Source organism: Microcaecilia unicolor, chromosome 5 (genome assembly GCF_901765095.1).
Source record: "Microcaecilia unicolor chromosome 5, aMicUni1.1, whole genome shotgun sequence".
Taxonomy (NCBI): domain Eukaryota; kingdom Metazoa; phylum Chordata; class Amphibia; order Gymnophiona; family Siphonopidae; genus Microcaecilia; species Microcaecilia unicolor.
This window is the reverse complement of record NC_044035.1, coordinates 224,409,297-224,434,882: the sequence shown is the minus strand read 5'-3', so window position 1 is coordinate 224,434,882 and position 25,586 is coordinate 224,409,297. Positions and strand designations below refer to the sequence as shown.

Sequence of the window (25,586 nt, the reverse complement as noted above, 5' to 3'; positions counted from 1 at the left end):
TAGAGGCCAAATGAATTTCAGTTTTGGCTTCGGTGACAAAACAGCTGCTTGATCCATCAGCTACAAAATGCAACAACTAGCCTGAATGAGGCAGGTATAATGGGGAGATCCAGAAAAGCAGCCACTAGGCTCTTGCCCCTTATATATCACAGCTCTGTATGTGTACCCCCCCCCCCCCCCCACCACCACCACCACACACACACACACACACACACACTTCCTTATCATAACAGTTCTCAATAATTTCATCCCAGAGTGACCTTACAAAGGGGTAGAATGTGGCGATGCCAAATGAGGTCAGGATGATCTTAATCTGATCAGCTAAGAGCAATGTGGACAGTTGTGGACTAAAAAAAGAGTTAGGTCAAAAATAGGGGCAGTCGATCATCATTTTGGTTGCAGTGATACCAAATAAAAAAATTTTTTTAAAAACAAACTATATTTTGCTGATGCCAGCTGGGGCAAAAGATAGGTTGGGCTACACTCTTGGTGGCAAGCCCTGATCACTGCCTATAGTTAGGAACAAACCAAAATTGTCTAATATATGTTTTAAGACAGTAAAGTTGGCAGCTTGCTTACTTTATTTTTTGTCTCTTAGATTGTAAGCTCTTTGAGCAGGGACTGTCTTTCATGTTTGTGCAGCGCTGCGTACGCATTGAAGCGCTATAGAAATGCTAAATAGTAGTGGCAGCTGACCCCGTGGCCTGCACAGTACTTTGAGACATCTTGGTTCAGTTCCTTAAATTGGCTAGGGTAGAGGATCCTATGGAAGCAGTGCTCACAGCTCCCTGGGGCAGGATGTATCAATTATTAACAGTGACATTTGGTGAAGAGGAATAAGGTATGTGTGTACTGGGTTCCATATGCTCGGAGCGGTAGCCCCTAGCCAGAGGGCTATCATTGTGATGGCTTGGCTATGGAACTACAGACACTATAAAATAGGAACTGTAGATGAGCTTTCTATCCGCATTCAGCACAGCACTAATGTGGTTCCTCCTTTTTCTCACACTTAATAAAAACAAAGTGCACACAGTTTGCAGTTACTTAACTCATTAGTATTCTGGCTGATACAGCAGCCTGTCCAGATGCACTTGAACAATTAGGCACATTTTTTTTACATAGAAATTATATGCTGGTTAAAAATCTAGCTAAACCATAATTTAAAACATGCTACTATTTTTAAAGGATATTGTGTAATACAACAACATAGTAAATGACCGCAGGAAAAAGACCAAATTGCTTTTATGTCTATACTGTATGGTTGGTTGGGTTTTGTTTTGTTTTCTGTTTTGTACACCTCCTTGAACGAGTTCATACTAAAGGCAGTTTATAAATTACTAAGGCGGTCTTTTACTAAAGCTTAGCTCGAATTATCTGCAGCAAGAGCCATTTTATTCCTATGGGCCCTGCTGCAGATAACTTGAGCTAAGTTTTAGTAAAAGACCCCCCTCTAAATGAAATGGAATTTAGAAAGTACAAATTTTTTTTGAAACATAAAACTAAAAGTGTATTACTAAATAAATTCCAGAGCGTATCATGATTTGTCAGCGCCTAATAATGAGCTGCCTTGGGGTCCCTGCCTGAGTGGCAGGGGGAGGGGGGGATATGACCATGTCAAGTAAGATGGCCTGGAGACATAAAAACTCCAGACATCAGCCAGTTACAGCTGTATTTTCAAGGGATTAAAGGTCATGGGGATGGGTGCTAGCAGGTTCATAAAAATTGGGATCATATATTTACATAAGTACATAAGTAATGCCATACTGGGAAAAGACCAAGGGTCCATCGAGCCCAGCATCCTGTCCACGACAGCGGCCAATCCAGGCCAAGGGCACCTGGCAAGCTTCCCAAACATACAAACATTCTATACATGTTATTCCTGGAATTTTGGATTTTTCCAAGTCAGTTTAGTAGCGGTTTATGGACTTGTCCTTTAGGAAACCGTCCAACCCCTTTTTAAACTCTGCTAAGCTAACCGCCTTCACCACTTTCTCCGGCAACGAATTCCAGAGTTTAATTACACGTTGGGTGAAGAAACATTTTCTCCGATTTGTTTTAAATTTACTACACTGTAGTTTCATCGCATGCCCCCTAGTCCTAGTATTTTTGAAAAGCGTGAACAGAAGCTTCACATCCACCTGTTCCACTCCACTCATTATTTTATATACCTCTATCATGTCTCCCCTCAGCCGTCTCTTCTCCAAGCTGTATAGCCCTAGCCTCCTTAGTCTTTCTTCATAGGGAAGTCGTCCCATCCCCGCTATCATTTTAGTCGCCCTTCGCTGCACCTTTTCCAATTCTACTATATCTTTCTTGAGATGCGGCGACCAGAATTGAACACAATACTCAAGGTGCGGTCGCACCATGGAGCGATACAACGGCATAATAACATCCTCACACCTGTTTTCCATACCTTTCCTAATAATACCCAACATTCTATTCGCTTTCTTAGCCGCAGCAGCACACTGAGCAGAAGGTTTCAGTGTGTTATCGACGACGACACCCAGATCCCTTTCTTGGTCCGTAACTCCTAACGTGGAGCCTTGCATGACGTAGCTATAATTCGGGTTCTTTTTTCCCACATGCATCACCTTGCACTTGCTCACATTAAACATCATCTGCCATTTAGCCGCCCAGTCTCCCAGTCTCGTAAGGTCCTCTTGTAATTTTTCACAATCCTGTCGCGATTTAACGACTTTGAATAACTTTGTGTCATCAGCAAATTTAATTACCTCGCTAGTTACTCCCATCTCTAAATCATTTATAAATATATTAAAAAGCAGCGGTCCTAGCACGGACCCCTGAGGAACCCCACTAACTACCCTTCTCCATTGTGAATACTGCCCATTTAACCCCACTCTCTGTTTCCTATCCTTCAACCAGTTTTTAATCCACAATAGGACATTTTGTTTTATCCTTATCATGTAACTGATTGTTGACTTTGCCTTGTATTATTGTTCAGCAGTTTGCTGTCTGTTCTTTTGATCCTGAATAAAAACTTAAAACCAAGAAGCATAAAACTAAAAGCTTCATGATGTACCACCTAGCATGTAAGGAGAAATTTACCTTTTCCTGATAATTTCCTTTCCTTGAGTCCTGCTAGACTAGTCCAGATTGATGGGTTATGTCCCCCGTATCAGTATATAGAGGCAGAGACGAAGATTCTGATTACGTTATTGGTATAAGAGGTGTGGCCAGGAATATTCCCAGTATGCCAATGCAAAAGCTAAAAATTAACTAAAAAGAACCTATATACACGATGGACCCATTTATCAACCAGGAAACCCTCTGCAGACCCCAGAACATTGAAATAAAAGTATGTATAATGAACAGGATAGAGCAGTCTGAAGCTAAGGACTACTAGGATTCTGCTGTCTTTCTGAGTGGGTCCTGGACTAATTAGCAGGATTCAAGGAAAATAAAAAATTTATTTTATTTCTTTGTTTGTTTGTTACATTTATACCCAGTGGTGTGCTGGAGCCGGCTTGCACCGGCTCGCAAGAGCCGCTTGTTAAATTTTGACAGCTCTTGCGAGCCGGTTGTTGTTGGGGGCGAGCCGGCTCCATTGCGGGAGGTAAGCATGGCAGGAGGGCGCCATCACAGACCATGCTTACCTTCCCTGCCGCTCCGAAGCATATCCAACCATCTCCTTCGCCCCCACCCTCCCCTCCGTCTTTTTTAAATTACCTCCGTCGAAGCGCACGCCATTTAAAGCCCTGCTTGCTTCGGATGATGTTCATGCCTTAGTCCCGCCTTCATTCTGACGTCATTTCCTTTTTTCGCGAAGGCAGGACTAAGGCACGAACATCATCCGAAGCAAGCAGGAGAAGCCTGGAGACGGCCAGCAGGCAGCAGGGCTTTAAATGGCGGCGCTTCGACGGAGGTAATTAAAAAAAGACGGAGGGGAGGGTGGGGGCGACGAACATCGTTGGACATGCTTCGGAGCGGCAGGGGAGGGAGGAGAATCGCTGGATGGGTAGAGGGAGGGCAGGGGAGAGAGGAGAGTTTCAGGACATGGATGGAGGGGAGAGCAAGAGAAATTCTGGACATGGATGGAGGGGAGGGAAGGGAGAGAAAAAAAATGCTGGACATGGAGGGAAGATAGAGGAAGGAGATTAGATGAGGGAAAAGGAAGTGAGGAGAGAAACTGCACATGGATGGAGAAAATAGGCAGAAGCTGGATCCACTGTACAGTCAAGTATGCGGAGGATCAGAAATGAAGAAGAAAGGAGGAAAGAAAAGAAATAAATGGAAAGGAAGCCCTGGAAACGGAGTCAAGGGAACAGATAGAGAGCAGCAGAATCAGATACTGGACCAGCATGATCAGAGAAACAAAGTCATCAGACAACAAAGGTAGAAAAAAAATAATTTTATTTTCATTATAGTGTTTGGAATATGTCCACTTTGAGAATCAGGTGCTGAACGTTAAAAGTTTATATTTATTTACTTATTTATGGCATTTTATCCCAAATTAAACACGAATTAGATTGGAACCTGGGATCATTTAATTTTTTTTTCCTGGAGAGAGTAATGTGGGGTTTTTTTTTTTTTTGGGGGGGGGGGGCGCCGAGGTGGACCAGGGAGAGAGCCTGTTAAAAATTTACCAGCATACCACTGTATATACCCCACATTTTCCCACCTATTTGCAGGCTCAATGTGGCTTACAAAGTATCATAGTGACGATTGCCACTACAATACTTAAAAATTAAAACAGAGTAAATTTCTCTCTCTTTTGTAATGTTTCAGAAGAGAATATAGCAAGGACCAAGAGACTGCTCTGTAGATGACCTCAGGACTGACCCCACTTGAACTTCTGCCCAAGAAGTCATCCTGTGACTCCTTTGGTTTTTGAGGAGCATTGTCTCCCAATTTTGTTTAAAATTTAATTGAAAATCCTCATAATTGCATACTAGGTCTTTCATATCTTTGGATCATATGTGAAAGTATTTAAATTGAACGTAAATAAGCCACTGCAAAACATCGCTAATACTCCAAAAACAGGCTTTGCAGGTCATTAATCTAAACAAACAACATCATAGTAACGTGGATGGGCATAATCAAATGGCGCCGGCCAAATAGATGGCCGGCCATCGTCAGGGCCGGCTGCGCAAAGGAGTGGAGCAAACCGTATTTTCGAAAACGATTGCCGGCCATCTTATCTTTCAATAATACGGTTGGGGCCGGCTAAATCTCAACATTTAGGTCAAATGTTGAGATTGCCGGGTTTAGAGATGGCCGGCTTCGGTTTTCGGCCATAATGAAAACCCGGCCATCTCAAACCCGGCGAAATGCAAGGTATTTGGTCGTGGGAGGAGCCAGCATTTGTAGTGCACTGGTCCCCCTGACTTGCCAGGACACCAACCGGGCACCCTAGGGGACACTGCAGTGGACTTCACAAATTGGTCCCAGGTGCATAGCTCCCTTACCTTGGGTGCCGAGCCCCCCCAAATCCCACGCCCCACAACTCTACACCACTACCATAGCCCTAAGGGGTGAAGGGGTGCACTGCACCCACAAAAAACTTCTCCAGGTACCTGCATACTGGTGTCAGGGAGCTGGGTTTGACATTTGAGGCTGGCAAATAAATGGTAAAAAAAAAGTGTGTGTGTGTGGGAGGGGGTTGGTGACCACTGGGGGAGTAAGGGAAGGTGATCCCCGATTCCCTCCCGTGGTCATCTGGTCAATTGGGGCACTTTTTGAGGCTTGGTCGTAAAAATAAATGGACCAAGTGAAGATGGAAAAATGCTCATCAGAGCCGGCCATCTTTTTTCCATTATCGGGCAAAGCTGGCCATCTCATAACCGCACCCCCATCCCGCCTTCTGTACCCTGCTGAAATGCTCCCTTGAAGTTTGGCCGACTCTGCTACGGAAAGCAGTTGGCGCCAGCCAAAATCGACTTTCGATTATACCGATTTGGCCAGGTTCAGGAGATCGCCGGCCATCTCCCGATTTGTGTCGGAAGATGGCCGGCGATCTCTTTCAAAAATGGGAAAATTAGGTTCTTACCTTGGTAATTTTCTTTCCTTTAGTCAAAGCAGATGAAGCCATTACGTATGGGTTGTGTCCATCAACCAGCAGGGGGAGATAGAGAGCACTCAACTTTTCACAGTGCCTCATGGCCAGCCAGCTCCACTGCCTCTTCAGTATTTGAAGCTTCCAAAGCAGTATGGCAAACCGCAATGGGAATAACATGAACTTTCCTCACAGCGAACGATGGCCCCTTAACAAGGGCATGAACTCAAAAGGAGGGAATAAACTCGTCCTCCTTATTGTATAACTGGAAGGGATACACGCAACCTCCTGGAGGGAATAAACTCATCCTCCTATAAGTGAACATGAATCCTGAAGACTGTTTTCCAACTTTCTCCCAAGGAAGGAACTTCAGGAAACAAGAACAGAACCTGAAACAGATTCACAGCATACAGACAATCATACAGGGAGGGCTCATGGCTTCATCTGCTATGACTAAAGGAAAGAAAATTACCAAGATAAGAACCTAATTTTCCCTTCCTTGTCATCAAGCAGATGAAGCCATTACGTATGGGATGTAACAAAGCAATCCCTACATAGGGTGGGAACAGGTCACACCACGCGCTAGCACTTGTGCTCCAAAACGCGCATCCCTCCTAGCAGCCACATCCAGCCTGTAATGTCGGGCAAAAGAGAGCTTAGAAGCCCATGTTGCTGCACTGCATATCTCTTGACGAGAGAGTGCTCCAGTTTCAGCCCAAGAGGAAGAAATCGCTCTGGTAGAATGCGCCTTAAAGGCTACAGGCGGAGACCGGCCGGCAAGCAGATAAGCTGAAAAGATAGTTTCTTTGAGCCAGCGGGCAATAGTGGCTTTAGACGCTGGAGACCCTCTGTGAGGACCTGATAGCAAAACAAACAGATGATCATAGATCCTGAAAGAGATAGTAACTCACAGATACTGCTGCAGAGTCCTGCGCACATCCAACAGGTGCAACTCCCCAAAAGATTCTGGAAACTCCTCCTTATCAAAGGAGGGCAAGAAAATAGGCTGGTTTAGGTGAAACGCTGAAACCACCTTAGGCATGAAGGAAGGCACGGTCCGAACCGTGACCCTGGACTCTGAGAATTGCAGAAATAGGTCTCTACAGGATAGCGCCTGGAGCTCTGACACCCGTCTCGCCGAAGTAATGGCCACAAGTAAAACGGCCTTTAGTGTCAAATCTTTCTCCGGTGCTCGCCGAAGCGGCTCAAAAGGGGAAGCCTGCAGGGCCTTCAAAACTAGCCCCAAGTTCCAAGCTGGACAGGGTGCTCGCACGGAAGGCCGGAGCCGAAGCACCCCACTAAGAAACCGTGCCACATCTGGATGAGCAGCTAAAGACACGCCCTCAACATTACCACGAAGGGAGGCCAACGCTGCCACTTGCACATGCAGGGAATTATAGGCCAAGCCTATTTGTACACCATCCTGCAAAAAGTCTAGAATCGGCGAGACAGGAGCCCGCATGGGTGTGATTGCTTTTGAAGCACACCAAGACTCAAACTGGCGCCAAATCCTGGCATAAGCCATGGAAGTGGAATGCTTGCAGGCCTGCAGGAGAGTGGAAATGACTGTGTTTGAATAGCCTTTGTCCCTCAATTGCGCCCTCTCAATCGCCATGCCATAAAACCAAAGGGGCAGGCATCCTCCATGGCTACCAGGCCCTGTGACAACAGGTTCGGTACCAGAGGTAAAGGAAGGGGAGCCTCCACTAGTATCTGTCGGAGGTCCGCATACCAAGGCCTCCTGGGCCAATCCGGGCGATGAGGACCACTTCTCCTGGGTGCAGCCGAATCCGCAGGAGCACGTGCCCTATCAAGGGCCACGGAGGAAACACATATAGTAGGCCCGGAGGCCAGGGCTGAGTCAAGGCATCCAACCCTGCCGAGCGAGGATCTCTCCATCTGCTGAAGAAGAACGGGACTTTGGCATATGAACTTGTCGCCATAAGATCCATCACGGGCTTGCCCCATTTGGCACATATCTGCAGGAATACTTCGTCTGCTAGTTCCCATTCTGCTGGATCGATCTGATGCCTGCTTAATCGGCTTGCACGTTGCTCTGACCTGCAATGTGAGCTGCCAACAGAAACTGAAGATGCAGCTCGGCCCAGTAGCAAATCTGTTCGGCCTGTGCGGCCAGTGCTCTGGACTGAGTGCCGCCTTGTCGATTTATGTAGGCCACTGCTGTCGTGTTGTCCGACATCTCTCTGACAGCCAATCCTTCCAGGGTCACTTGAAAGGCCAGAAGCGCCTGAAACACCGCTTTCAACTCCAGGCGGTTGATGGACCACTCCGACTCCTCGGGTGTCCATAGACCCTGGGCATGCTTCCCCTTGCAATGTGTGCCCCAGCCCTTCAGCCTAGCATCTGTCACTACTAGACACCAATCGGGGAGCGCCAGCGGCATTCCTCGCCACAGCATGCTGTCTGAGAGCCACCATTCCATGCTGAGTCAGGCTGCAGGAAGCCAAGAAAGTCTGCATTGATAATCCTGAGAAACTGGAGACCATCTTTGAAGTAGGGAATACTGTACAGGTCTCAGGTGCGCTCTCGCCCAGGACACCACTTCCAATGTGGCTGTCATCGATCCCAGCAGCTGGACAATGTCCCAAGCTCGCGGGCGGGGCAACCTCAGGAGCAGACGGACCTGATTCTGAAGCTTGCACCGCCTTAGCTCGGGTAGGTATACATATCCCGAGTCTGAAGGGGAATTAGCCCTTCTACGCTTTTCTTTATGCCAATTATCAGGGAAAATAGCCTCAGCGGGCAGTCTCAGGCCAGAATCCACCGGGGGGGGGGGGGGGAACAATAGAAGGGGCCTCAGATGACCCCTGAGGGAGAGCTCCTTTCAGCATGTATGCTTTATGCAATAACAACACAAAATCAGGGGAGAAAAACTCGCCCTGGGCACCCAGATCCCGTCCGGGGCTAGCCGCTCCCTGAATAGCCTCAATTCGAGGTGTCCCCCCCCCCCCCCGGGCTCAGGGCTCTCCGTCTCTACGGAGGCCGCGCCATGCGGAGAATTCAAAATGGCGTCCGCTGCCAGCTCTGAGCGGGAAGAATCATCGCTCGCCATGCTCGGGCCGGCTCTTACACCTGTACAGCACGATTTACAGAGCCCCGCTGCTGATTTACGCTTGCCACACCAGGAACAGCGCTTTACATTCTCTGCAGCCATCGCCGAAAACGGTGGGAAAATTCTAAATGGCGGTTTCGTGCCAAAAACGCCCCGATCGCGGGCCCACCCCAGAGGAGTTAGAAAATACTCTTACCTCACCGGACCGAGTATCACAGCTCCGGTCCCATAGAAGAATCAAAGGAAAACCTCTGTTCCATTTTTTTTTTAAACACTGTGAGGAAAGCAGAGGTAATAAGAACTCCGGAGGCTCAGATGAGTGGGAAAGGCAGGGAAAGGCGAACCAATGTGCCTGCATCCACTGAGTGGGAAAGGACAGGGAAAAGCAAGCTAATATGTCCACATCCACGGGGGCATGGGTAAGGCAGGGAAAGGGCTAACCTATGTGCCTTCAAAGTGAAGCTGCTATAGCCTCTAACACCCCAGCTAACAACTGGCAAGCCAGGAGCCACCCCCGGGCAGATTTTTGATGGAGCTCGAAGAAGCTGCTGCCACCCTGCTTGGGGAGACAGAGAATACTGGAGAGGCAGTGGAGCTGGCTGGCCATGAGGCACTGTGAAAAGTTGAGTGCTCTCTATCTCCCCCTGCTGGTTGATGGACACAACCCATACGTAATGGCTTCATCTGCTTGATGACAAGGAATCTTCTTTGTTGCCCAGTGGGGCTTCTTCGTCCTGGATTGAGGACCAACACACTAGTCTACTACTCAAATCAAAGAGCAGCCAAAAAGTCCAAGTTCATTAAAGATTTGCTGTCCTACCCATGAACAACTATCTGCGCGGCTTACATTTTAATTTAGAGGGGGAAGTAAGGAGACTAGACAAGACAGAATATATGGGGTGAGGATTTAGCACTACAATGTATGATATGGAAGCAAAAGCATAGTGCAATGAATATTCATGAGAGATTTGCATGCAGTGGAGGCTGTGTATGCAAGTCTCTCTCATTAATATTCATTGCCTATCACTCTATTATGACCTAATCACCATTTATCAAAATCAATACTAAATATTGTTACAAACAACTTACTTTATTCAAATCAAACATAGTCACTAGTAAATATTTAACAAACTACTAATACAAGGATTGTGTTCTGTATTAACACTTATGATACTCGATGTAGTTCTTCAAACTTTCATAATCTGTTAAGAGGTACATCATCATAAGAGTCAGATGATTTATTTTCATTCCAGACGACGAAATGTTAAATATTCCATCTTATAGTTCACAGACGAGTATCAGTCACTTGTCCATCAATAAACAGAAAACAGAATCCAAAAAAAGAAGAAGAAATTCGCAGTATCCTCGGGGTGGGTCAATATCCTCTGAAGCCAATGACTCCACTCACACCGGATCCTTATATCAAAATTCCTTCACAACGATGTTTAGTTTCACATTCATACATATATATATCCACAGATCTCAACACAGGCCGTGTTTCATTATAACTTCTTCAGGAGATCCTACATACAAATATACAACATCACTAAACACATCATCAATCTCAAACAACATTTTCTTAAAACTCTTACCAGCCACATTAGAACACTGGGCATGTTTGCAGATTATTGAACGTGCTTTAGAGCAGCAAGATTTATCTCAATCTAAGATCCAGTTACTGTTACAGATGGCGACTTTTGTTGTAGAAAAAAATTATTTTCGATTTATTGATCAATTTTACTTACAAGTAAAAGGAGTCGCCATGGGGGCTACTGTTGCCCCGGTGGTTGCTTGTTTATATATGGCGATGTTTGAATCCTTACATGTGTATACGTCCATTTATAGTGTGTCTCATTTAGTCACTTGGAAAAGGTATATCGACGATATATTCATTATTTGGTCGGGGACTGAAAATGAGTTACATGCTTTTGTGGAGTACTTGAATGAGTGCGATCCCAACATTCGGTTTGTGGTACAATCCAAAGGTTCTAAAGTACAGTTTTTGGATATAGATATACAGTTGGTGAATGGTCAGTTTATCACAGGAGTGTTTAGGAAGACTACGGATAAGAATGCCATTTTACATTTTAATAGCCATCACCCGAGGAAGTTGAAAGAAAGTATTCCCATAGGTCAGTTCTTAAGAATTAAACGGCTATGTTCTAGTCCAGTAGAATTTGATCAACAAGCGATATCTATGGCTAAGAGATTTCAAAAGCATGGTTATCCACAATATGTGATAAAATCAGCTCATAAACGGGCAAAATATGTACAAAGATGTTGGCTGAATAACGAGACACCCTCTGTGAATACATGTGCTTCCCAGGTTAACTGTATTCTCCCTTTTTATAAGCAGACACGAGCGATACAAGATATCATTCTTAAACATTGGTCAGTGTTATCCCTTCATCATAGTTTACAAACTAGACCAAGATTTGCTTGTAATCGTGAGAAAAATATAGGTGAAATCTTATCCAAGAAAAAATTTTACCGACGTGATAGCCAGCAGGAAGTGGGTGGGCACACCTGTTGTAATTCTTGTGTGTACTGTAAATATGCTTTATGTACGAATCAGATTTGGGTACAATCCTTAAATAGATATTTTGTGTTACGATCTCATACGGATTGTAACACACAAAATGTAGTTTATGCCATATGCTGTCCTTGTCGGCTATGGTATATAGGAGAAACTACAAGAAAAATCAAATTGCGCATTGCTCAACATTTGAGTAATATTCGATTACAGAAAATAGAAACGCCATTGGTTAGCCATTGGCTACAATATAATCAGTGGATGATTTGCAGTTTGTTGTCATTAATTGCTTGCAGGGAGGTTTTGGTAATGTTGAACGTGAACTCATTCGAAGGGAGCAACGTTTTATCTTTAATTGGGGGACTGTGCACCCATATGGCCTTAATAAGGAGGTTGATTGGGCATTATTGATGTCTGTATAAGAGCAGTAGTTCACATAAAGTTAGGTTATTCAATCTAATTATGACGTTATATGCTATCGGAAGGGGTTTCCTGTTATGAGCCCAGTGTTCTAATGTGGCTGGTAAGAGTTTTAAGAAAATGTTGTTTGTATTGTTGTTTGAGATTGATGATGTGTTTAGTGATGTTGTATATTTGTATGTAGGATCTCCTGAAGAAGTTATAATGAAACACGGCCTGTGTTGAGATCTGTGGATATATATATGTATGAATGTGAAACTAAACATCGTTGTGAAGGAATTTTGATATAAGGATCCGGTGTGAGTGGAGTCATTGGCTTCAGAGGATATTGACCCACCCCGAGGATACTGCGAATTTCTTCTTCTTTTTTTGGATTCTGTTTATTGATGGACAAGTGACTGATACTCGTCTGTGAACTATAAGATGGAATATTTAACATTTCATAAGTACATAAGTACATAAGTAGTGCCATACTGGGAAAGACCAAAGGTCCATCTAGCCCAGCATCCTGTCACCGACAGTGGCCAATCCAGGTCAAGGGCACCTGGCACGCTCCCCAAACGTAAAAACATTCCAGACAAGTTATACCTAAAAATGAGGAATTTTTCCAGTCCATTTAATAGCGGTCTATGGACTTGTCCTTTAGGAATCTATCCAACCCCTTTTTAAACTCCGTCAAGCTAACCGCCCGTACCACGTTCTCCGGCAATGAATTCCAGAGTCTAATTACACGTTGGGTGAAGAAAAATTTTCTCCGATTCGTTTTAAATTTACCACACTGTAGCTTCAACTCATGCCCTCTAGTCCTAGTATTTTTGGATAGCGTGAACAGTCGCTTCACATCCACCCGATCCATTCCACTCATTATTTTATACACTTCTATCATATCTCCCCTCAGCCGTCTCTTCTCCAAGCTGAAAAGCCCTAGCCTTCTCAGCCTCTCTTCATAGGAAAGTCGTCCCATCCCCACTATCATTTTCGTCGCCCTTCGCTGTACCTTTTCCAATTCTACTATATCTTTTTTGAGATACGGAGACCAGTACTGAACACAGTACTCCAGGTGCGGTCGCACCATGGAGCGATACAACGGCATTATAACATCCGCACACCTGGACTCCATACCCTTCCTAATAACACCCAACATTCTATTCGCTTTCCTAGCCGCAGCAGCACACTGAGCAGAAGGTTTCAGCGTATCGTCGACGACGACACCCAGATCCCTTTCTTGATCCGTAACTCCTAACGCGGAACCTTGCAAGACGTAGCTATAATTCGGGTTCCTCTTACCCACATGCATCACTTTGCACTTGTCAACATTGAACTTCATCTGCCACTTGCACGCCCATTCTCCCAGTCTCGCAAGGTCCTCCTGTAATCGTTCACATTCCTCCTGCGACTTGACGACCCTGAATAATTTTGTGTCATCGGCGAATTTAATTACCTCACTAGTTATTCCCATCTCTAGGTCATTTATAAATACATTAAAAAGCAACGGACCCAGCACAGACCCCTGCGGGACCCCACTAACTACCCTCCTCCACTGAGAATACTGGCCACGCAATCCTACTCTCTGCTTCCTATCTTTCAACCAGTTCTTAATCCATAATAATACCCTACCTCCGATTCCATGACTCTGCAATTTCTTCAGGAGTCTTTCGTGCGGCACTTTGTCAAACGCCTTCTGAAAATCCAGATATACAATATCAACCGGCTCCCCATTGTCCACATGTTTGCTTACCCCCTCAAAAAAATGCATTAGATTGGTAAGGCAAGACTTCCCTTCACTAAATCCGTGCTGACTTTGTCTCATCAGTCCATGTTTTTGTATATGCTCTGCAATTTTATTCTTAATAATAGCCTCCACCATCTTGCCCGGCACCGACGTCAGACTCACCGGTCTATAATTTCCCGGATCTCCTCTGGAACCTTTCTTAAAAATCGGAGTAACATTGGCTACCCTCCAGTCTTCCGGTATTACACTCGATTTTAGGGACAGATTGCATATTTCTAACAGTAGCTCCGCAAGTTCATTTTTTAGTTCTATTAATACTCTGGGATGAATACCATCAGGTCCCGGTGATTTACTACTCTTCAGCTTGCTGAACTGACCCATTACATCCTCCAAGGTTTCGTCGTCTGGAATGAAAATAAATCTGACTCTTATGATGTACCTCTTAACAGATTATGAAAGTTTGAAGAACTACATCGAGTATCATAAGTGTTACTACAGAACACAATCCTTGTATTAGTAGTTTGTTAAATATTTACTAGTGACTATGTTTGATTTGAATAAAGTAAGTTGTTTGTAACAATATTTAGTATTGATTTTGATAAATGGTGATTAGGTCATAATAGAGTGATAGGTAATTGGAATTGACCGATAATTAAGAAATTTAACCCGTATTAGTAAATTAATATTCATTGTGGATATCCTGAAAACCTGAATGTCTGGGGTGCCTCCAGGACCAGGTTTGGGAATCACTGATTTAAACGGTTTACAAAACAGCAATAAGGGGAGAAAAACAAACAGAACAAGGTTAAAGAGTAGTTTGCATACAATAGGGAAGAAAAGGAGGACAAGCAGGTAAAAAAAAAATTTTTTTTTTTAAGGGGTGCGTTTTTAGCGATTGTTTAAAGACAGACAGCAGCAGGTAGATTTCAGAGGTGACCGATTCTGGTCACTGCATCTCAAAAAGATATAGTGGAATTAGAAAAAGGGTACAGAGAAGGGCAACAAAAATGATAAAGGAGATGGGCCCGACTTCCCTATGAGGAAAGGCTAAAGCGGCTAGGGCTCTTCAGCTTGGAGAAAAAAAGACAGCTGAGGGGAGATATGATAGAGGTCTACAAAATAATGAGTGGAGTGGAATGGGTAGATGTGAATTGATTACCCTTTCCAAAAATACTAGGACTAAGGGGCACGCAATGAAGCTACAAAGTAGTTAAAATGACTCCAAGAAAAGATTTCCTTACTCAACGTGTAATTACACTCTGGAATTTGTTGCCAGAAAATGTAGTAAAAACAGTTAGCTTAGCAGGGTTAAAAAAAAAAAAAAAGTTTGGATTGCTTCCTAAAGGAAAAGTCCATAGACCTTTATTAAAATGGATTTGGGGAAAATCCACTGCTTATTTCTAGGAAAAGCAGCATAAAATGTATCGTACCTGGATTGGCCACTGTTGGAAACAGGATACTGGGCTTGATGGACCTTCGGTCTGTCCCAGTATGACAATACTTACTTAAGTGGCAATTCATTCCAGAGTTTGGAACCGAGGTACCTAAAGGCAGATTCACATGAGATTTTGAGATGTAGCTGTGAGGGAAAAGGGAGAATGAGGTAAGTGGCAATTCATTCCAGAGTTTGGGACTGAGGTACCTAAAGGCAGATTCACATGAGATTTTGAGATGTAGCTGTGAGGGAAAAGGGAGAATGAGGAGGTTATTGGCAGAATGGAGGCGGGGAGGGGTTGTATGAGATAAGAAAGTTGTTCAGATAAGAAACAAGAAGCAGAAGTTTTAATTTTATATGAGCCATAATTGACAGGGAGTCAATGTTCGGTACAAAGGAGTGCGGTGTGCAAAAGTTTCACAGCAGGTTCATTCCTATCACATTATGCCCCCAGGAGTCACAAAGCTAGGGCCCAGGGGCTGGCCTCTAACACAAGGTTCTGATTAGGAGTCAGCCTCCTCACTATTCAGATCACTACCACCATATCACCACCAATGCTCACTAAGGTCTCTGACTTATAAGGGGCGGGCAATACCACTGATGTCATCCCTGAAAGAGGGACACTGTGAAGGCATGGAATGCTCCTCCTCTCTACTGAAACTTAGTACGGTCCCAGGGGCAGAACATATGGAATTACTGAGGGACCTGCAAGGATCCTTATATATGTACTATAAATAAATAAATAAATATGTTCATTTCATGTTAGTTATGACAATTTGTAACAACAATATTGTAAAAGGATATAACTATATTGTGTTAAATTGCCAAAAAAAAACAAATAGAATCTAAAAACAAATTTTCTATTCACCCATGTAATCTGTATTTTGTCTTCTATCATGCCCTACAATATTAAATTAACTACTTTCTTGTTAGAATCCCAGGATATTTAAAATGTTTAAAGGCTCATTTTCAAATGTAGACTTGAAAGTTACATAGGTTACCATGCAACTTTGTAAGTCTATGTACTCTGAAAATGAGCACCTAAGTAACCTGCATCCAGTGAATTGCAAAATCCAAGAGGAAGAGTACGTCAAAACAAATCTGATTTTTAAATGAGGTCAGTCTTAATCAACAGCATGCACCAAGTGTTGTTCACTTGGGGCAAGATGCACTAAACAATCATTAGAGCCCTTCCCTTACCGATTCCCTTAGCGAATTCCATCGTTAAACAGTCAGCCAATCGGCTGGTCAAGCATGCGCAGCCAAGCGTTATGCTGGCTGCTCTGCGTATGCCAAATACGCCCGAAGACGCCGCGCCGCTCACCCCCTCCGATGCGGCTCAATCCAGAGGACAATGCAGTTGAGGATGCCCATCCCATTAAAAAAAAAAAAAGTCCATTTTGGCCATGCTTCACTCAGCTGAGAGACCTGGAAGTCTCTGAGCCAATCACAGCGCCAGAGACTTCAAGGTCTCTCAGCTGAGTGAAGCACGGCCAAAAGGGACGTCTGTTTTGAAGCGGAGCGCTATTATTATTATTTTTTTTTTTTTGAGTGAAGGACGTCCATAAAGGACATCCCTGACGAGAACTTGACTTCCCCCCCTCCCCCCCCCCCCCCCCCGATTTTTTTGTTTTTGTTTCTTTTGTAGCAGTTTTTCAATCCCGCACAGCCCCAACAAGAGGTACAGACCTCGCGTTAGATTTTCCAGCGTTAAGGCAATCAGAAAAGGTTAGTGCATCTCATTACAATAGGGTTTCTACACAATTTGCTCATCTGCATTCTGTTTTCGTTAGCTGCTACCGTCATTGGAAAATGGACCGGAGAAGTTAGTGCATGCCAGGGTTTACTACTTGCTCGTTAATGGCTCGTTAAGTTTTAGCAAAGGTTTCAATATTATCCATAAGGTATTCATTAATCTGCACAGCCTAGGGTAGATTCCAAGGTGGTGAACAGAATTAGAAACAAACTAATAGGGTGCAAAAGGGTAGTGGTAAATACAGGTCACTCCAAGGAGAGAAAGGTGATTATTGGAATGCCTCAGGGATTCATGTTAGGGCTAGTTCTGTTCAATATGTTTGTGAACAAATGGCGGATAGGTTAGTTACAAGACATTTCTATTTTTTCCAGAAAACTCAGAGATCTACAATAGAGTGGGGACTCCTAAGGGAGTAAACTAAGTCACCTCACCAACTCACTCAATTATGAACGCTTACCTTCTACAACTACCCTAATCACTCTCTTCCTTTCTCTTTTTCACTTCCTAATCGCTACACATTACTAACTGTATCTGATCTGATATCCTAAAATGACAATGTTAACAAATCTATGTAAGCCACATTGAGCCTGCAAATAGGTGGGGGAATGTGGGATACAAATGCAATAAATAAATAAACAGAATGAGAAGAGATTGATAAGCAGCTTGAAGGCAGTTAAGATTCAATGTCAAAAAGAACTGTCAAACATTTAGGGTACAGACACCCAAAGAGCTATATACAATGGGGGCTGTGAGGCTGATATATATCAGACCAGAGAGAGACCTCAGGGTGAATGTGTCTAGATCTCCAAGTTGCAGAACAAGGTTACTAGGGAAACACAATCAAAACAAAATAAATGGGAATTTTTTTTTTTTTTTTAAAGAAAAGTGTGTCTGTAAACTGAATACTTATTGAATTTTTCAGACTTAAAGTGTACATCCAATATTGTTAAAAACTAGAAGACTACTAACATTTCCAATTGTTAGAACACAGTATGCTGCATCTTAATTGTTGATATCTGAAAAGTTCCTTCATTAACTTATCTTAAGCGTGTTTATGTCAAGGGAGTCCTTCTGGAGAAAATATTCTCTTTATCCCCTAGGGACCAGGGCCAGAGAGATGCTAGGCTGCGCAGAGGCATCACCAGAAGAAAGGAGGTAATGGTGCCCTTGTACAAGTCATTGATGAGGACTTCTAGAGACCATATCTCAAAAAAAAAGGACAGAGATTGGCTAGAGAGAGTCCAAAGAAACACATTCAAAATGACATGGGAGTCTATACCAAAACATACATACACAAGATGAGGGCCTAAACATATACATCATGGTGGGAGGAGGGATATGATCTGATATTTCAGTACCTAAAAGAAATAAGTATGCAAGCAAAAAAAACCTTTTCCAATGGAAATGAAACTAAAGAATTAGGAATCATGATATGAAACTCAAGAACGTAAGAAAATATATTTCCACAGAAAAAGTGTTGAATATCCTTCCAGAGGTGGTTGTGGAAACAAAAACATCAATATTCAAAAAGATTAAGATTTAGTATACTTTATTGAAATCAGTTTACATATGAAGACATTTCTGTCAATTGATCCTGGTGTCTAATCTCCCCCCTTCCATTCTCACCATTATGCTTTATTATTGAATTTTTTTTATATATTTACGATTCTTTTCTTATTGATATATTTTGTTTCATATATTGTAATGACTTCTTTTTAGCTGGTTAGCCACATTGAACTTGAAATTGTGTTGGAAAATGTGGGGTATAAATGTCAAACAAAAGGAAAGGGGGGGAAAAAACCTTACAAAAATGGTAACAGGACAATCCTCATGTTCTAATGCTGGTTTGCACTGTCTTTGGTCAGACTGCATTTCTTGCCTGGGAGAGGGTGCAATATGCTTGGCTGCTGTAGGATAAACACAGAAGACCCCTAGTGGCAACGGCTGACAATTAAGTGCCGGGGTATCCTACAGGGAATGATGGGATAATTCGGCCCAAAAGGTCAGTGAAATTAATTCATTATGCTTTATAGAAGGCATGGCAGTAACAGCAGTTATCTTGCTAGACAAACAGAGGGGTTGATACAGAAAGGCTCACAGTACAGCTGCATGCGGATGTGATCGTGTGGCTTCTACCACCAATGTAATACTATGCCATACAGAAAATTAAACAAATCGTATACTTCCACTTAAATAGCTCTTAGAAAAAGTGTCAGATTGTCAGAAGATTGGCTGTACTTGAATTTTAAGCCAGCACCATCATACTTCCTTGTTGATCCTTCAGTCTTTCAGCAACATCTCATCCCCACAAAACCAGAAGTGGGAGTCAGGATGGGGTAGGATGCTGCAGAGCTGTCAGCACATTCACAGATAGAAGGCCCTGCCTTTCTTATATAATTGTTGCTACTGCAGGTCTCAGTGTGATCTGGTAGCAGCTGAAGTGGCCATGGAAGAGAAAGGCGATTGGGAGAGCCACCCCTAAATCCAGGGAAGGCACATCAGGTATGAAAATGGGTCAGCCTGGATTAAGAGTGCCACTGAAGAAAAGTTCCACCAAAAATGATCCAATATCTTTCTATGAGAGGAATTTCCAGCTGGGAATTGTTCCTTTCAATCTACTTTCCCCTCTCCTAGTCATAGGCATGACACAGGCATAAACACTAGATATATCTACCGTAGAAAACAAAGGAGTTTGGAAATTAACTCCAAGAGAAATGCTCTGCATGCTTTCCTTACTCCCAGCCCGCTTCCGCTTAAAACCATTTCCTTCAATCCCTGTTGGGCTGGCTTTTAATGATTCCAATGTGTATTTGTTGTAAATTCTACAGTGAAACCTAGAATTTGTGTGTGCTTCTTAACAGTTGCTTGTATGAGGGTAGCTAGTGACTGAAACATGTAGCTGCTGCCTTGGGACAATGGCACCTTGGGAATAAACTGTAAAAATGCATCCTTTTGAAATCTCCTGACCAGTGATATCTAAAGGTTAGATATGACACATGGAGGGGCATTTTCAAAAGAACACCCTAGTCAGAATTGAGACATCCTGCTCATGACATCCATCTCACAGCCATTTTCAAACAGGAGAGACATCGGAGTTTCCTGCACTGACCACTAGACTCAGACCTCTTTTCTGTTTTGTTCAGAATGGCTATAATACCTGTTGCTTTCAGAACCTGGTATTCCTCTCTCTTAAAAGTGAAACCAGAAAGGGAAGGGACAGCAATCACTGAGAATGCATGAGGAGTCATGTCTTAATCCCTCCAATGGTCAGCTGTTCAAATCAAAGCACATTTTTGTACCCTGAATGTGACTGAAATAGGTCTAAGTTAAAAAACAAAACAAAAAAAAAAAAAAACCATCCTTTTCAGACTTGGGATGTTTCCTTTCATTTGATTATTGCTAAAGGATATCTTAATTTTGGGCCCTTCCTAGTCCCGTCCAAAACATGCCTCCTTGCTATTTGGGCAAACTACAGAGTAGGAAGTCCAAATTTTACTACTATTAATTATATGCAGGTATCCCTAGAGGGCTTATGATCTAAGCTTTGGCACCTGGGGCAACAGAGGGTTAAGTGACTTTCCCAATGTCACAAGGAGCTGCAGTGGGAATCAAACCCAGGTTGGCAGGATCAAAGCCTACTACACTAACCATTAGGCCACTCCTCTGCCACAATTTGGATGTTTTTGGCAGATGGACATCTCAAAATGGCCACAAAAACATCCATGTGTTTTGAAACAGAGTCCCTTGGTTTCAATTTTTTTTTTTAATTTGTGGAAGAAAGAAATGAAGAATACAAAGCAGAGCAACCACAAAGGCCATAAAATACAGAGCATCTTTGACCATAGCAATACAAAAACTGACCAGCACAGTACCAGAGTAATATTCTCTCACTATAAATTAATTCCTCCCCCCCATTGTTTTAAATGGAAAATGAAGCACACAACCCCCCCCCCCCAAAAAAAAAAAAACTCCAACCACAACAACCACCCCCAACCCAATCACCTCACCCCATGAAGTCCAAGTCAAAAAGAAAGAGAATAATCATATAGTTCACCAGGAAGCCACAACAAAATCACAGGCTTCAAAATCTTCTCCCACTTTCAAACTGCACATATATACTCGGGGATTGAGCCATGGTTCCTTACGATGTCTTGGTGTGTACACCACCTTGACTGAATTTCTTCAAAGGCAGTAAGTAGATTCCAATAAATTAAAGCACATAAATTATACTGGAACAGAACCAAGGTCCATCAAGCCTAGTATCCTGTTTCCAACAGTGGCCAATCCAAGCCACAAGTACCTGGTAGGATCCCAGAACAGTAAAAGATTTCATGCTGCTTAATCCCAGGAATAAAAGAAGTGGGTTTTACCAAGTCCACCTTAATAATAAATTTATGGAGACTTCTTTTAGGAACTTATTCAAACCCTACTACACTAACCACCTTTACTAGATTTTCTAGCAACAAATTCCATAGCTGAATTGCACATCCAGTGAAGAAATATTTTCTCCAAATCTCTTTTAAAGGTACTACTTAGTAGATTCACTGTGCCCCCTAGTCCTTGAACCTTATGCTGGGATGGCCCTGGGAAAGCACTGAATAGCTGTCTCCTTTAAGGTAATTGTTCTCTTTGGCTGGACTAACAAAGACAGTCAAAAAGTGTCTTCTTCCCTCCCTTCACTGGGATCAAGTATCACCTCCACAGGGCATCCAGCCTCAGTTAACCCTGTTCACAAGTACAGTACTCTGAGCCACAGGGCTGGCCCGTTTACATACCCATAGGGCCAGTTAAAAAAAAAAAAAAGGACTTTAGCCTTGTTTGGAATATTTATGTTAAAAAGCCCAGATGTCCATTATCAGCATCACCTTCTTGATTTAATAAAAGATGGTATTTGCCATTCAAATAAGAATATACAACAGTCATGTGGAGCCACAGACTAGTTACAATGATCCACTATTATATGCCTTGACAAATGCATTGATTGATGCCTATGATAAAATCATTCACTATTCGCTTGCTCTACTGCTTTGGAACGGCCTACGGTACCAAAAGAAATTTGGGCCAAACTGAACTTTTAAGAAGTTTAAGGGCAGCTAAAAAAAAAAAAAAAAAAAAAAAAAAAAAAAAACTTACTTTTGAGGTACAGTTAACTGGATAGGAGAGTTCAGTGAACAATCCTGGGGATGTTAATTGTCTTATGTAAATCATATGTATATGATAGCTGATAGGCCTACAACACTCACAGAAGAGTTATAATACACCCAACTTTCTCCTTTTACTTTATAGAGTTTAAGGTTTTGTTGTAATTAAGTAAAAGTTATGTTGTAAACCACTTAGCTCTTGAAAAATAAGTGGTATATAAAGTTTTAAATAAACATTTTTTTATTTTTTACATTTTTTGCTTGGTAACACAGCTACTGACTTTACTGTTGGATCAGTGCCCTCTCATGTTACCCACCCTGGGGAATATGATTGACAAGCTTGCAAAATATGATCTGGGCCATAGCTGACCGCACACTCCCTAGGCATTTGGTACCATGGCAAAGAGCCATAGGGTGTTGCAGTTCACAACACAGCAGTCGGAAAGGAAGCAAAAAGCACATGCTTACAATTTACAAGCGTTTTTCTACATGCTTACAATTTACAAGCATTTTTCTAATGCTGGGAGGGCAGTGACAAATCATGGGATACATACGTAGGTTTGTCTAATCTGTGAGAACTGCACTATCCAAAGCCCCTTCTGAAACATTTTAAATACAAGCCACAGTCACTGCTATAAAACACACGTATACTAAGGTGGCCAAATGAACAGGTTTTGTTCCCACTGTTCCACTATTTCCCTTAAATATTCAAAATTACAAATCTAGGCATGGAAAGAGGCAAAATAAAGACTGGATCAACCTTTTCAGTTGACTTGGGGTGAGCCTGCACCACATTTTTTTATAGGAATGACCAATTCATTTTTAAAAGGGAAGGGAAAGGGAAATAGGACTTAATATACAGCCTTTTTGTGGTATTTTGCAACTACGTTCAAAGCGGTTTACATATATACCTGAGCCGGTATGTCAAGCTCCATCTATGGCCGTCTTCAAATCTCAGATAAAAGCCCACCTTTTTGATGCTGCTTTTAACTCTTAACCCTTATTCACTTGTTCAGAACCCTTATTTTATCATCCTCACTTTAATATTCCCTTATCTCTTGTTTGTCTGTCCTAATTAGATTGTAAGCTCTGTGGAGCAGGGACTCTCTCTTCATGTTCAAGTGTACAGCGCTGCGTACGTCTAGTAGCGCTACAGAAATGATAAGTAGTAGTAATACAGGTACTTATTTTTGTACCTGGGGCAATGGAGGGTTAAGTGACTTGCCCCCAGTCACAAGGAGCTGTAGTGAGAATCGAACCCAGTTCCCCAGGATCAAAGTCCGCTGCTTCAGAAAGTCATTGGGACAATGCAACCTTCAAGAACTTGACAAACTCTGGCTTGCACACCCCCAGCAGTCCAATAATTGCCCTCTGACCCAGATGGGCACAGACTGGTTTCTAAACAAAGTGGTGGCAGGCACAGAGAGCTCTTCGGGCAGAGGGTCTTTGAGGTGAGATTACTACCAGGTAGCACAGGAGTGGAGGAGTAGCCTAGTGGTTAGTGCAGTGGACTTTGATCCTGAGGAACTGAGTTCGATTCCCACTGCAGCTCCTTGTGACTGTGGGCAAGTCACTTAACCCTCTATTGCCCCTGGTACAAAATAAGTACCTGAATATATGTAAACCGCTTTGAATGTAGTTGCAAAAACCTCAGAAATTTGGTATATCCAAATCCCATTTCCCTATATATCATCAACTCGTTCAAACATTTCTTGGATGATAATAATAGGCTAGCAAAAAAGGGGATTGTTTTTAGATTAAGTGTCTTCAGGAAGAATAACATTGGTGTGTAACAGAAAATGAACAGTATGAAAAACCGCCAACCTTTCTCATCGGTAAGAGCACTTTCTTCCCTTACCCAGGGACCTCGGGCAACCCCCAAACATCCTTAACTACCTATGAAGCACAAGGCAAGAACTCCTATCAACCTGTATCATAATCATAACCAGGTGTACTCCCACTGCCCCCCCCCCCCCCAACCCGCCTTTACGGCTTGAGGTAAGAGAGCCCCTGGCCTCAACCACATTCCTACCTCCTCACAAGACTTTTTACCAGTATAGAACCGAGGGCTCGCCCACTTAAGTACCTCATATCTGCCGTCAACAACCTCTACAAACATATTACAATAAAACCATCTTCACTGCAATAACGAACGCTTTACCTGAGGATTAGAGGGAAACCAGTCCTCTTAGCCTGAAGCTGCAGCGGAGGAAAGAAGAAAGGTGAGTGGGGCGAGCCCACGTTTTGTTGTCCTCTGGCCTGGAACACACCTTTCTTTACACGAGCAGGGCGGGCAGCAACTCCAGATCCCAGCCAACCGAAACACAACGTCTCTTTCTAGGACTAAGAAGAACAAAGTCGTGATTTTGCATACTACCTGCTTCTTTTCACAAGGTTTTGTTGCCCTATGACAGCCCCTCCCCTAATCCCTCCTCTTTCACACTGCAATCTCTGCCACCTAATTAGTACAGAATTTCCTCACAGATGTAAATGCCGGAAGGGAGGAGAAAACAAAAACAAATCTGAAATTCAAGAAACCCCGGCACTGGGGGCTATTGCCAGGCTTTGTATTGGTTATGAGTCCTTTCCCCTATCTTTGGTTATACTGAAAACGCGACATGGAGTGAAGTGACCAGGGCTTACAGATGAACCTGGAACAAAAGTTCTACCACTTCATTTTAGAGGCAGAGTGGCACAGAGGAGGTCCTATCCCAGACCCTCTCCTTTAGGGAACAGGAAAGAAGAGAAGAGCCAAGAGTAGCCTAGTGGTTAGTGCAGTGGACCTTTGATCCTGGGGAACTAAAGTTCGATTCTCACTGCAGCTCCTTGTTACTCTGGGCAAATCACTTAACTCTCCATTGCCCCTGGTACAAAATAAGAACCTGAATATATGTAAACTGCTTTGAATGTAGTTGCAAAAACCTCAGAAAGGCAGTTTATCAAATCCCATTTCCCTTTCCCTAATAGTTCTGTCCCTCCTGTCTTCAAGACCAGAAATAAAGAAACCCATGTAATAATGTCTGTCTGCTAACTTGCAGGAAAGAAGACAGTTTATTCACAATGCATCAAACTGTTGCAGATTACTGCAGTGGTATTCACTGTTTTGTGTGTGTATTCCAGGGCTTTTTTTCAGGGGGTACTTGAGGTTACTGAGTACCGGCACCTTTTCCACTGTCTGCTAAAATTGACCCATGGTTCTCATATTTTAATGAAAGAGCTCAGGTTCTACATACAAATTCTGCCTTGTCATAGATTCTGTGTCTGGTTGCAGGGGGCCTGGCTATTGTGGGGTGGGTCCCTCAATGATCACTCCATCCCTGAAGGGTGTCCTGGCATTTGAGTACCTGCACCTTTTTTGTTAGACAAAATGCACTGCTGTTAGCGCACACTTTTTACAGCCAGTAGTTTACAGCACTGGAAGTTAAAAAAAAAAATTAAGCACATACATTAGAATGTTGTGCATTGAAGCTTAAAGGGGCTGTT

At 43.1% G+C, this 25,586-nt stretch overlaps 1 protein-coding gene and 1 long non-coding RNA gene across 2 annotated transcripts in view; one reads left to right on the top strand and one right to left on the bottom strand.

Annotated features, from left to right (window-relative positions):
- The window catches only part of TMPRSS2 (transmembrane serine protease 2), a 180,440-nt gene extending 156,015 nt beyond the window's left edge, over positions 1–24,425 (bottom strand). The window contains exon 1 of the mRNA XM_030203820.1: positions 24,265–24,425. The gene's annotated coding sequence lies outside the window, so the exon portion shown is untranslated. The remainder of the gene's footprint in view (positions 1–24,264) is intronic.
- Positions 1,679–20,291, top strand: LOC115470561. The gene is made up of 3 exons (XR_003942222.1): positions 1,679–1,688; positions 12,045–12,049; positions 20,207–20,291. It is a non-coding gene; the product is annotated as an uncharacterized LOC115470561 (long non-coding RNA).
- Positions 24,426–25,586: the final 1,161 nt, after the last annotated feature.